Raw genomic sequence first — 14,427 nt, forward strand, 5'->3', positions numbered from 1 at the left:
ACCAAAATTTCATCTCAATACTTTGTTATGTGCCCTTTGTTGGCAATAATGGAGGCCAAATGTTTTCTGTAACTCTTCACAAGCTTTTCACAGACTGTTGCTGGTATTTTGGCCCATTCCTCCATGCAGATTTTCCTCTAGAGCAGTGATGTTTTGGGGCTGTCGTTGGGCAACACGGACTTTCAACTCCCTCCACAGATTTTCTATGGGGTTGAGATCTGGAGACTGGCTAGGCCACTGCAGGACCTTGAAATGCTTCTTACGAAGCCACTCGTTTATTGCCCTGGCTGTGTGTTTGGCATCATTGTCATGCTGAAAGACCCAGCCACGTCTCATCTTCAATGCCCTTGCTGATGGAAGGAGATTTTCACTCAAAATCCCTTGATACATGGCCCCATTCATTCTTTGCTTTACACAGATCAGTCGTCCTGGTCCCTTTGCAGAAAACAGCCCTAAAGCATGATGTTTCCACCCCCATGCTTCACAGTGGGTATACTGTTCTTCGGATGTAATTCAGTATTCTTTCTCATCCAAACATGAGAACCTGTGTTTTTACCAAAAAGTTCTATTTTGGTTTCATCTGACCATAACACATTCTCCCAGTCCTCTTCTGAATCATCCAAATGCTCTCTAGCGAACCGCAGACGGGCCTGGACGTGTACTGGCTTCAGCAGGGGGACACGTCTGGCAGTGCAGGATTTGAGTCCCTGGCAGCGCAATGCGTTACTGATAGTAGCCTTTGTTACTGTGAACCCAGCTCTCTGTAAGTCATTCACTAGGTCCCCCCGTGTGGTTCTGGGATTTATGCTCACTGTTCTTGTTATCATTTTGACGCCACGGGGTGAGATCTTGCATTGAGCCCCAGATCAAGGGAGATTATCAGTGGTCTTGTATGTCTTCTATTTTCTAATAATTGCTCCCAAAGTTGATTTCTTTACACCAAGCGTTTTACCTATTGCAGATTCAGTCTTCCCAGCCTGGTGCAGGTCTACAATTTTGTCTCTGGCGTCCTTCGACAGCTCTTTGGTCTTGGCCATAGTGGAGTTTGGAGTGTGACTGACTGAGTTTGTGAACAGGTGTCTTTTATACCGATAATGAGTTAAAACAGGTGCCATTAATACAGGTAACGAGTGGAGCCTCGTTAGACCTCGTCAGAAGAAATTAGACCTCTTTGACAGCCAAAAATTTTGCTGGTTTGTAGGTGACCAAGTATTTATTTTCCACTCTAATTTGGAAATAAATTCTTTAAAAATCAAACAATGTGATTTTCTGTTTTTTTTCCAAATTCTGTCTCTCATGGTTGAGGTTTACCCATGTTGACAATTACAGGCCTCTCTAATCTTTTCATGTAGGAGAACTTGCACAATTGGTGGTTGACTAAATATTTATTTGGCGCACTGTAAGTTTAATTTCACTTTTCAACATAAATATCAACAGCAAAAGGCAAATATATTTGTAGCAAATTTGAAATTTGAAGCAATTTGAATGGAATTCACTTCGATATTAGCTTGCTAGGTTAGCTATATAGCTTAGGTTCTGGTTTTATTCAATACCGAAGGGTTCAGCGAATGCACGTGAAATCCGTGAGATTGGGTATTGGTATATCCATACAGTATATCTATATCAAGGCAACTTGATATAGATATACAATATGGATATATCAAGTGGACTGCCAATTGAAACAAAAATGTGTTACATTAAATAGTGATTCAAAAAAAACATGCAAGGAATTTGGGGGAGGACATGAGTTCTTGAATGAAAGTATAAATTTTGGGTGCCATCAAAATGTCAGGTTACACTTGGAACTATTTTATTTACTAGCATTCATATTTCCTGACCGTATAGTATCACATTTTTGCAAATTCCTGATGAGAATTTTTATTTCTGACAGACGATATTTTGGGCTTCTCAGCTTAATTAGGTAGCGAAAGGGTGTGTGAGTCGAAAATAAAGAAAAACAGCCCTACAAACACACAGACTCATCAAGTTTTACACTCACTCTGACACGCAAAAATGCACACACTTATCCTAGCATGGATAGCCACAAGTTTCTAATTATATCTTGACATTCAAATAAAAAACGTTTACAGCCAATTCGTTTGCGTAACTGGCATTTGTGTCTGTACGGTGTGACGGAACCAATTGTAGCCTGGGACAATAAAACGTTTATTGCTTTAATTTCCCATGTTTCGATTTTTTATTTTTTTATTTTTCACAATCGTATCGCCAAGCCCTCAAATGAATAGAAAAAAAAACATATTTTTCCACTAATGACTGTGATTTGTAGAGTCTGTCTTTGACATTAGGGTGTCTGTGTGTTCAAACCAAGCATAATTAGACCTCTGGAGCAGCATGAAGTACAAAACACATTGAAAAGAATGGCTGTGCTTCTCAGAGAGATTGTGCGGTGTGGTTTGGGCTTGATGCTGAACACTTGGTGCAGGAAAAAAAGACTGCCAGAAAGTTTCTTTTGCAAAGCACATCTGCAGTATGCACACATAAGTATGCATATGAGCACATATTGTACATACATGATGTACGGAGAGTCAGTATTTATGTATGCATGCATATTTAGCTTGGCAGTTGAAGTTTTGTCAAGAAAACTAAAAAAGTACAGTGGAAAGCAACACAATGAGGATTAAAAAAAAGTGTGTCAGCTCATGATCTACAGAAAACACTGGAACATTTTAACATGTCTGTTGACAAATCTACCATAATTCAAACATTTAACAAGAATGGGGTTCAATAGAACACCAGAGAGGAATCTGTTGCTGTCTGAACAAAAATAAATAAATAAATAAATAACAGCACATAAATTGTAGCACGTTTGAAGTTTGCTCAAGAGCACTTGGATGTCCACAGCACTATTGGCAAAATATTTTGTAGTCTAATAGTATATCAACATCAAAATGCTTCTTCACAGCTTGAAAAGATTAATATATATCACAGACAGAAAAATGAATTTGACAGGTCTAACAACATATTAACCCCCGATCTAAGTACTGAACTATATTGATTAACATCTGTAACCAAACCACAACTGATTTTTTTTTTTTTTTAATGTTGTTATATAACATAAAAAAAACAACTAAAGGTTTTGTCATGACTTTAACAGTTTTAACAACAGACATACAAGGTATGAACTGCAACAGTTTTGTAAAGAGGAATGGTCCAAAACTTCTGTAAATGGTTGAACAGTCTTATTTGCCACTACACTAAACGTACAACAAACCAAATGCAAAGTTCATAGGAAAAAAAACTCATTATGGGAACACAGCTCAAGTTAAACAATTATCTCGTCAGTCTATACAATATTCTATCAAAAGTATTGGTTGTGCCATGTAACCCTGCCATACATGCCATTTTTGTCTAGTCTGAAATGTTCATTGTGTGATAGGCACCTCAAGGAGAGGGTAGAGTTCATGGTCACAAATCTTGCCATTTGACCCCTGATTGGTCAGGAATCTTGTGGTATGAAGCAGTGTTGTTTTCGTCAACGATGATGACAACGAAACTATTTCGTCAACGAACACTTTTTTCATGATGATGAAGAGGCGATAACGAACTAAAGATGTGTTTTGGGAGTAACATGACGAGACAAATGCCAGTTTCCGTCCTGCCTGATGACAACGAGAAGAAAATGAACAATAGTTTCCATCACGTGTTCACAATGTGTGACATTTTATGTCTAGTTAGCCCGCATCATGGCTTCCCGGGTCACCAGTGTGTCATCTCTAGTCTCCATGCAGGGTTGCATATGATTTGTTTTATTGGTCACAGAGAATATGTAATGTTGCTTTACCCTTTAAAGGGCTGCGCTGAGTGATCATCACAAAATAAATGTAACTCGTAGCGTTAGGATAGCATTCACGTTAGGATTAGGCAAATGCTAACAACGAGCATCCTCTTAAACTCTTGGACGACTTTATTTTACTTACAGTTCATGGCGTTCAGGTGCGTATAATTTATTGACAGTAATGTACTGTTTTCCTGCTGGGTGTGTATTTTCACCAAGTTGGCGTTGTCCTTGTAGATGCTACAATATGTGCTCGTCTGTCAATGTTCATTTGAAAAAGTTGGAAACCTTTACAGTTTACCTTTACTTTACTTTGAAGTGCTTAAAGACCATTTATTAAAATATACAGTTTCATACCTGTCAACCCGAGGCCGTTGGCAATATTACAAATAGTGTCGTATGCCCTTACAAATTGGTGACTAATCTTACAACATTGTATAGCGTGCAATATGAAACAAAAATAAAACTCAACCTTAGCTACATCATGATTACTAAAATTTAACAGTGACTTTTGTTATAATGTATATAGCACTTTTGGCAACTTCTATCATGTCTTGATGGCTGCACTTCATGGCACTTCAGCTCGCAATTCAGTTTGACTTGAAGGTACTTCGTTAGTGTGTCCAGTTATAAATTAAAAAGGTCAATTGATAAAATTAGCTTACTGATGCAATGTTTGAGTCAGGGAACATTTCTTTTGCTAATTCTGAAAAGTGATCAGCAATAGTTGCGGGCAAATTGTGATCGGCAACAAATTGACAGAATAAAATCTACGCTTTCGTCACTTTACATCCTGCAGACTTCATCTTTATGACCAGTGTTGTTAATCTTACTTTTAAAAAGTAATTATTTACAGTTACAAATTACTTCTCCCAAAAAATAATTTGGTTAATTTGGTTGAGTTAGTAACTCAGTTACCTGAATGTAAGAGTAATTAGTTACTTGGCAAAGTAACAGGTGTTACCTTTCATGTTTTTTTTCTAATTTTTTTTCCCAAAAAAAAAACAAAAAACAAATACAAAAAACATAGTAACCTTTGCTATGTTTGGAAGTCATTTAATGTTGTGAATCAACTGTTGTTAGAATTGCTCGCGTTGCCGAAGCGGTGCCAAAATCCGAATGGAGACAAAAAAAGGTACTCCGAACGCCGAAACCGTACAACTTGACTGGTATGCATTTTTAAAAATTTTACTTTGTGGAAAAACGAAACAAAACATGTATTTTATGCGTTCGTTTCAATGCTAAATCGGCATAAATACACTGAACATGAGGGCATTGTGTGGGGGTAGCTACTTCGCAGTTTTTACTCATCGCGGCGGGTTCTGTTCCCCATCAACCATGAAAAACGAGGGATCACTGTAATTATTCATTTTTGGAGTAATTTTTTTATTTTACATACGAAAACATTTTTAGTTAACGGCGACTAAAACTAGATGAAATTAGTCTTGAGTTTTCGTCAACAAAAACTAGATTAAGACAAACACATTTTGAGATGAAGACTAATAAGTATTATCGTCCAAAAGGTTATGACTTCGACCTAAATGAAAAGGGCTGCCAAATAAAAAAAAAACACAGCTATGAAAATTTTAATGTCCCTACACTTAGCAGCAAAGCATTTTTATTGCAGTTCATCAGTAATTGGGGTTTAATGCTCTGTGGAACTGGTTGGTATGGCTTGTAATAAACAGGCAACTTGCAACTCAGTGGCAATCTGGTACCTTAAACTCTGAAGTTCAGCAAAAGCCCTTTGAATTCAGTGGGCCCTTGATGGGATTAGGGTTAATAAACCTAATGTTGACTACTGCCTCCACTTGAGGCTTCTCGGCAGCACTCAAGAATTATTTTTTTCTGCTTCTGCATTATGTTGAGGATTGTAACCACACTGACACGGCTTGGCCGACCAATGTTTCAGTTTGCATTATTACATGGGGCTTAAATAAGACTTGTTCAGTCATTCATCTTCCATACTGCTTATCCTAAAGAGAGACGCGGGAGTGTTAGAGCCTTTCCCAGTTGGCTATAAGGTATCTAGAACTGATTGCCAGACAATCATAGGGCACATATAGACAAACATCAATGCCCGATTTATGATTCTATGTTCCGTTGAAAGCGGATCGATGGTTTAGATCTTACGTCATCATGAGCATTCGAAGTTCTGCGGCAAGGGAACACGTTGCTCTGTGATTCACCACCAAGCCACTAGAGGAATGTTGCGTTGACTTTGTACGGTTTTGGGGGACTCAAATTCCTTTAATTTTCTTCCGGTCATACACAACAATGCCAACAGAGATGGAATGTGTATATTTGCAACTGAATATTGAACAACAAATGTTGGTAATACAAATGTTGAAGCTTCGGCAACACAGAAGACGTTTGCGATTGTTTGAAAGTGGCGGTGTTGTTGTGATGAACCAGAAACAATGTTTTGAGCGGACCAATCACAATCCTTTGACAATTCACGTCACAACGCATTTATTTAACGCGTAGTCAGGATGTTTGGTAGAAGTACATCAGGCTACAGTGTAGGGTCATAAATCAGCTCTGCGTTAAAGGTGTAGGTCCACCATGACCGCAACGCAGAAGCCTTAACACTCACAATCTACACCAATGAATTTAGAGTGCTCAGTCAGCCTACCATGCATGTTTTTGGGATGTGGGAGGAAACTGGAGTAACCGGAGAAAATCCACATGGGCAAGAAAGAAAAGTCGAACTCCACACATGAAGCCTGGAATTGAACCATTGATCTCAGAACTATGAGGTGACATGCTAACCAGCAGTGTTGTTAATCTTACTTTAAAAAAGTAATACGTTAGTTACAAATGACTTCTCCCAAAAAGTAACTAAGTCAACTCATTGTATGAGTAATTAATTATTCAGCAAAGAAACTGACGTTACTTTTCATTATCTACAAGTTATTACATTATACATTCTATGAAATCTTACACATTAAAAATGTTTATATGAACTGATTGAGTTGAACTGATTTTTTTCATTCAAAATAAAAACGTAGGTCATACTTTTTACATTATTATTTTTTTAAATTTCACCTATATTGTAGTGTAATGGTATACAAAATTTAACTTTCAAATGCTGTGACAGAGTGTAATGGTATACAAACCTCAACTTTCAAATGCTGTGAAAACAGCCTTTTTGTTTTTCCTGTTGTACTGAACACAAACCGAATTGTGATCCCTGTACTGATGTACATACTGAACCGGGACTTGTGTGTATCGTCACACCCCTGATATACTGTATGTACTGCAATTTTCGGACTATAAGCTGCTGCTTTTCCCCCTCACTTTGAATCCTGCGGCTTATTTGTATATGACGGAAAACACAGGCAAGGCTGAAAAAGCAGTTTCTGCTCTTGCACCCCTGTTTAAAACAAACTGCTGTATTTTAACTGGTGTGTTTGATCGAACAATATGTCTATATGCTGCCATAGTAGATTCATGATGCATTAAGTCCCCGAACTATTTTTAAATTGTCCGTTTTACCCTGGAAACCCCCGTTTACAGACGTCGCACAACCGCTTTTGTTTCAACACAGCCATAAAAAGAAGGTAATTATATTTATTATTCAAAATGTCTGTCATTTTTTTGCTTAGAATCATGAATTGATGTCTAATATTTAAAAAAAAAAAAAAAAAAAAAAAAAAAACACTTTAAAAACTACTCACTCGCATATTTTAAACTTTTAAACAAATTACGTCACAATAAAAAAAATGGTGTCTGTATATTAGTCACGGATATCTACTTCATAACTATCGCTAGAATGTATTTTTTTGTTACTGTCGCATTTTCCCAAAAATTTTGGTGACAAATAATCGATCCAAATCAAAAAATGAAAAGAAAAAAAAAAAACATTAAAAGGGTAAATATATGAAAAAGGAAATCTCAACCACTACTTGATGTCTGCGATTTCTGCATCGCGATCCTTGTTATATTACCATGTTTCACCCATAAAATCCCCCAAAAATCCGGCTCTGGCCATTCACAGCTGTGTTTTGACACTCGGTCATACATGCTACATGGAGTTTTGGGATCAGAAAGAGGTAAGTACACGATAATACCTCGTTAAAATCGTGGCGTCTTTAATTCTGCTCTCATGCTCTCACCTCCAGTTAGGGTTTTGCTTTTTACATTTTTTGTTTTGTTTTGTTTTTTAAACGCCCTCCTGTACAAAATTTTTCATCTCCATGAAAATAGATATTTTAAGCTTTCCAATGATGTATCACACATGCATATAGGACAATTTTGAAATTTGGCCAAATTGGGGGTCTCAGAGTGGAACTTCAAGTCACCTGAGTGTTTTCTGCCATATGTACTTGGATTAATAGGTAATACAGTGGTACCTCTACATACGATCACTTCGACACACGATCTTTTCGACATCCGACGTAAAATTTGAGCCGCCATTTGTTTCTACATCCGACGAGTTGCTCGAAATACGACGACATGACAGCACTGCAAACGAACGCACGGTGGATTTTCTTGTGTGAGAAATCAACACAGTTTTCAAAAAAAGTTGATACAGTTGGAGAAACAAGGAAAAAAGTGATGCTTACCTTTGAAATGAAGATGCAAGTTATAGAAAAATATGAGCTTGGTGTGCGCGTCCCTGAACTGGCTCAACAATACAGCTCCATTGTCCTCTTCCGACCACCGTTCGCCACTATTTATAAGTTAAGGTGACAATTATTATTGTGGTAACATTGCCAAGGAAATCGCCAGCTTCGTCACGTTTTTATCATTTATTTAAGAACTTATCCAACACAAAACGCCCATTGTCTTAAGCAGTTGACTGCTCTCAAGAAAACGAAAGTATTATCTCTACCGCACCGACCTATCTCACCGTGACGTCAGCTTCGCGGTGCGTTCAGGGACAGTAAAAAGTGTCCGCCATATTAGAATCCAATTCGTTACATTATTTACAGGAATAATTATTAATTATTCTTCTTATTATTATATTATTCTGACTTATTTATTTATAACTTATTTGTTTTTCTATGTTTAATTGCCATTTGTAACAGTGCCAGCAGTATTTATTAAGAATTTAGTGTATGTTTTTAGGCTTTGGAACGAATTAATGGAATTATAATGTATTCCTATGGGAAAATCCTGCTCGACATACGACCATTTCGACTTACAAACAAGGTCCTGGAACGAATTAAATTCGTATGTAGAGGTACCACTGTACTTTATTTTACAGCGGCAACATAAGACTGTCATAAAACCGTCATAATTACCATATGACACTGTCATGGGCATTGATGAATGCTTATGACAGATGTCATTAAGTTTTGTCGCTAACTCCATTTCTGTCCAGCTCAGATCTTTTACATCCATTCAAAAGTGAAATAATTTGCTGGATGACACTAAATGACATCTGTCATAAGCATTTATTGATGCTCATGACAGTGTCATGTCATAATTATGATGGTATTATGACAGTCTTATGACACCGCAACACTAAATATAGTGTTGCCGGTTAATAGCTTTAGGTGTAACTATTCTCGCAGTTGTACATCCGGGCATTAATGACGTCACCAGCCACAACAAAGCGTCGCCATATCGAAATGGGGGCAAAACACGAGTCACAAGCAGTTGCTCAGTCGTGCATTGTAGTACAAACGCGTTGAACTTTTGTCTTATTTGCGGTCTTTTTTTCCGTCGGAATGACTAAAAGTTGCCGTGTTGCGGGGTGTAACACAAGGAAGAGTTCGGAGTCGCATTTGAAGTTCTTCACGGCTTCGTTCACGGCTAAGTAACGCTTGGAGGCGAATTACCGGTTACGGCAGAAATAATCACACCTTATACACTACCAGTTTTCTTAGTTCCACACAGTACACATTCCATGTAGTTGATAAAGGTTAACTTACTGGGTGACTTTATGAGGTGGTTGTTGATGTTTCCGAACTCTACTGCAGGCAATTCCTTTGGATTGTTCATCCATCTATCAGCTGCAACTTTGTATGGGCAGATTTTCAGGCCAATACACGCTAATTTTAAGTCGTATCGCCTCCTCGCGTCTGTCGGCAGTGACTCATGATAATAATAAGTCATGTTTAAGACGTTTTTATGAAAAGAAAGACGCAAAACACAGCTGAAATATATATATTTCAGACAACGTTTGTCTACGGACGTTTACCTGTGCGTGCCCCCCTCTCAAAATGGCGACACGTTGCCATGCGAGATGACGTCATCGTGACATCACGCTGACTGCGAGAATCCCATAATACAGTGAGGACAGCTGCGGCTTAAACTCCGGTGCAGCTTATCTATGAACAAATTCCGTTTTCGTGTCAAATTTCGCGGGTGGTGGTTTATGGTCAGGTGCGCTTTATAGTCCGAAAATTACGGTAAAGTATATATTTCAAAATATAGGCTCTGAATCTCCTGCCTCTCCTTTCTTTGCTTTAGTTGTTTTGATTAAAAAAAAACATCACACAAGGTTCATGGATACATCATTCAAGAAAACTTTAGGGCATGTGACTATTTTTGGTAAGAAAAAATAACATATTATTATTATATTCTAGCGTCTACAAGGACAACACCAACTTGGTGATGATAATACACACTCAGCAGGAAAATAGTACATTATTTTTGATTAATTGTACCTACCTGGATGCGAAAAAGTTTCCCGAAAGTTTAAGATGATGCTCGCCACGCTAGATTCTAAGTCTAATGAGAACGTGAATGCTATGCTAACGATCAACATCGCGTTTGCTACGGCAACACCACACCCTTCCCAACTCCCCCCTCCCGCTCTGCTCTCTCTCAGGAAGCTGTGACAAATTCAGACAACTCGCCTTTCCTTCAACCAAATTGTAGTAACGCACCCCAACGCATCCTCAGTAACGTTAACAGCGTTGCAAAGATGGGAAAAGTTATTTATTAGTTTACTCACTACTGAAAAAAACAACACCGTAATACTCTAACGTCGTTGTTAACAATGACACAATGACACACTACTCAGGTACCCACAACATATATTTTAGAGTAAATGAATCAGGCAGTTCATGTCTCATTAAGTTGAAAGTGCCGCTTTCAGCCACAAAAGTACATGTTGCTCCGGATCCAGTTGCTTCAATGCCAAAAGGCATGCAAGCAGCAAGGCCAACATCACATAATTGTAAATAGGGGTTGTCTGCATGTTTGCGTATGTGTGTGCATAAGCATTTGTGTGTTTGCCGTGCTCCCCACAATGGCAACACATTGAGGAAAAACCTATGTGTGCCAGTGAGTGTAGAGGAATAAGGAAAACAATCACTTCGGCGACTTTCAAGATTACAGCTTCTGAGCACTGGAATCTGTCTGTCCAGGCCAATGATTTACTCCGACAGTTGCCTTAGTCCTGAGTTATGTCACGTCAGGTCACTCAGGACTAAGGCAACTTTGGGAGCAAATGAGCATTATAACACATTCAAATACTGCTACTCTTTGCAGACACACGTCACTGTTGAAAGCCAGTGTTGAAGAGAAGTCATATTTGATCTCGACTTGAGCATGTGGAAAACTCCATGGTCAAGTGAAGGAAGATTCTTTGGTCTGATGAGCCCAAATTTGAGCATTTTGGCTATCAGATAAGCCATTATGTTTGGCTGAACCTAAACACTGCATATCACCAAAAACACCATCCTCACCGTGAAGCACGGCAGTGGCTAGTATGGTACACCAGACGCACCGCTGTTCCAGCCATAGAGTCTGGCGACCAATGAGCAGATCAAATTTCCAGGGCAAGCCACAGCCAACAGACAGCGGAGTGGACCAATCTGCGACGGGCAGACGTGACATTGGTAAAGCAACAACTCTCGCGCGAGCGGAGAACGGAGAAGTTTATTTATCATGACTCGCGCGAGACATACTGTTGTCAATGACTCGTGTCAATGTGTTTTGGCAATTTAAAGTGATTTTACCGTGGATTGGAACATATTTTCGGCTCACCCGTTCGCCTTCTGTGTTGTTGTGGAGACGACTTCCGGGCGGAAGAGTGACATTGCTCGTTGAGAACACGTCACGCTAATAAACAAATCTGATTGGACGGATGATTTTGTACTGGCTCGAGAGGCCGTTAAGGAGGTGGGTCCCAGACTATTGTCACAGTGTTTGAAAAATACAGGGAGAACAGTCTGGCCGTGCCACGCAAGGTGGTGGCAGCATCATACTCTGGGAGTGTTTCTCAGCAGCCGGACTACTACAGTGATCTCTCCCTACTTCACGCTTCAAACTTTGCGTGCTCAGTCCATCGCGGATTTTTTTTCAATTAAAAAAAAAATACAGATGAGCCCGAGCGATCACGCAGTCTCCCTCTCGCGTACTCTATCTCCCTGCTCTTTGTTCATCAGGCAGGCACTGCACGTGCACTGGAGTTGTTTATTAAAGTTAACGATGATTGACAGATGAATGTGTTTGGTCTTGCCAGTCACAAATTTCTGAAGCGCCACATGCTTCAGTCATCGTTTAACTTTTTAACTCATTTGCTCCCACAAACATATAAATATATTCTATTTTCAATTGCTTCAGTGTCCTAAAAATGTATTTTGCATTTTTTTTTTTTTTCACAATTGGCATCTATAGGTTCCCATGTATCTCAGATAGAATGCACAAAGCTCAAAACCCATTTTAAAGCAATAAAAATGGCCACTGGAGGACAGTAGCGCATTTGGTAGGACCCGCAATCCTATTCAACGGCAACCAACGGCCAAGTCGCAAAGCCGGGGAGAGGGCGGAAGACGACCGAATGGATGGCGGAGCAGAACATCCTGTAGAACGCCCGGGATGCCAGGCGCTGGACGACCGAGCAGAACGACCAGGACCACTAGATGCCGTATAGTCCATGCTGCTCGTGAGCAGAGCCCGCAGAGACTCAAAAAAATTCATCTTTTTGAAACGGGCGGCGATTAGGGAAAAGTTTAACTCGCTGTCACGGCCAACACAACGTCATCTTTCAGTTATGTCCAAATAAATTGTAACTTTGCTATCAAAAGCTCTATTTGTCTTGTTGTTTATGTTTTTTTGTAAAAGTAAAACATTATTCAGATGTTTGGGATGTAACTAAAGCAAAAAATAGCTGTGTTAAAGTTTTGTTTGAAATGTATGGCTTCACAAAAAGCTCAATTTCTCTGTTTTTCATCATAAATTGGAAAAATGCTCAAACTAAGCTATTTTCTAATGCTGATTTCTAAAGAATGGAAAAATATATGAACTTACTTTTTTCTGCTGAAAGAAAAGAGTAATCTTTCTTTTGGTGGGTTCCATGTTTATATAGCAATAGAACAGAATTTTCTGTGGGCCTTGCAAAATCAGTCAAAATCCAGTAAAACGGCCGGGAGCAAAGGGCCTTGCTCCGGTGAAAATGGCTGGGAGTGAATGAGTTAAACAGTTTCTGTGGCAACTCATTGTGTGTAGGTGAGCAGCTCCGAGCGGATTTGAGTAGACTCACTCAGTGAAGCATTGAATAAAGCCAAGCATTTTTCTGTTGCTACTTCATTCTTTTTTTTTTTAATTTTATTTATTTATTTTTTTATTTTTTTATTTTTTTTTTTAGCTTAACTCATCATAATTATTACATTTGAAGAGCTTAAAAAAACATTAAAATATTTATGGTGGAAAACACTAACAAGGCTGAAAAAGCAGTATCTGCTGTTGCACCCCTCTTTAAAATAAATCATTGCATTTTAAGCCAAAAGAACTGTTGTGTTTGTTAGAACAATATGTCTATATACTGTCATAGCAGTTTCATGGTGCATTAGGCCCCCAAACTATTTTTAGTTTGTCCATTTTACCCTGGAGACCCCCATTCACAGACAGCGCAACCGCTTTTGTTTCAACCCAGCCATAAAAAAAAGGTAAGTAATTATATTTATTATTGGAAATGTCTATCATTTTTAGCTTAGAATCATTCATTCATTCATTCATTCATTCATTCATTCATTCATTCATTCATTCATTCATTCATGTCTAATTTGTAGTTAAAAAAAGCGACTTTATAAAATTATTCACTCGCATATTTTAAACTTTTAAACAAATTATGTCACAATGAAAAAAATAGTGACTGTCAATAGGTCACGGATATGTACCTCATAACTATCACTTAATTGTATTTTTTTGTTTGTTTGTTTGTTTTTTTGTTTCCCCCGATATTTTAGATGATAAATAATTAATCCAAACAAAGGGAAAAAAAGAAAAAAACGTTTAAAAGGGTAAATATTTGATTTAATCTCGACCGCTCCTTGATGTCAGCAATTTCTGCATTGCGACCCTTGTTATATTATCATGTTTCACCCATAAAATCCCCAAAAAGTCCGGCTGTGGCCATTCACAGCTGTGTCTTAAATCTCAGTTATTGGATCGAAACAAGGTAAGTACGCAATAATATCTCGTTATAATCATGGTGTGTTTAATTATGCTCTCTCATGCTCTCACCTCGAGTTAGGGTTTAGTGGTTTGTTTTTAATTTTTTTTTTTTTTTAAATCCTATCCTGTTCTAAATTTTTCACCCCCCAGAAAATTGAGATTTTAGGCTTTCCAATGATGTATCACACATGAATATAGGGCAATTTTGAAATTTGGCAAAATTGGGGGTCTCAGAGTGGACTTCAAGTCACCTGAGTATTTTTCGCCATATA

The sequence above is a fragment of the Corythoichthys intestinalis genome, chromosome 7 (assembly GCF_030265065.1).
Source record: "Corythoichthys intestinalis isolate RoL2023-P3 chromosome 7, ASM3026506v1, whole genome shotgun sequence".
Classification (NCBI taxonomy): domain Eukaryota; kingdom Metazoa; phylum Chordata; class Actinopteri; order Syngnathiformes; family Syngnathidae; genus Corythoichthys; species Corythoichthys intestinalis.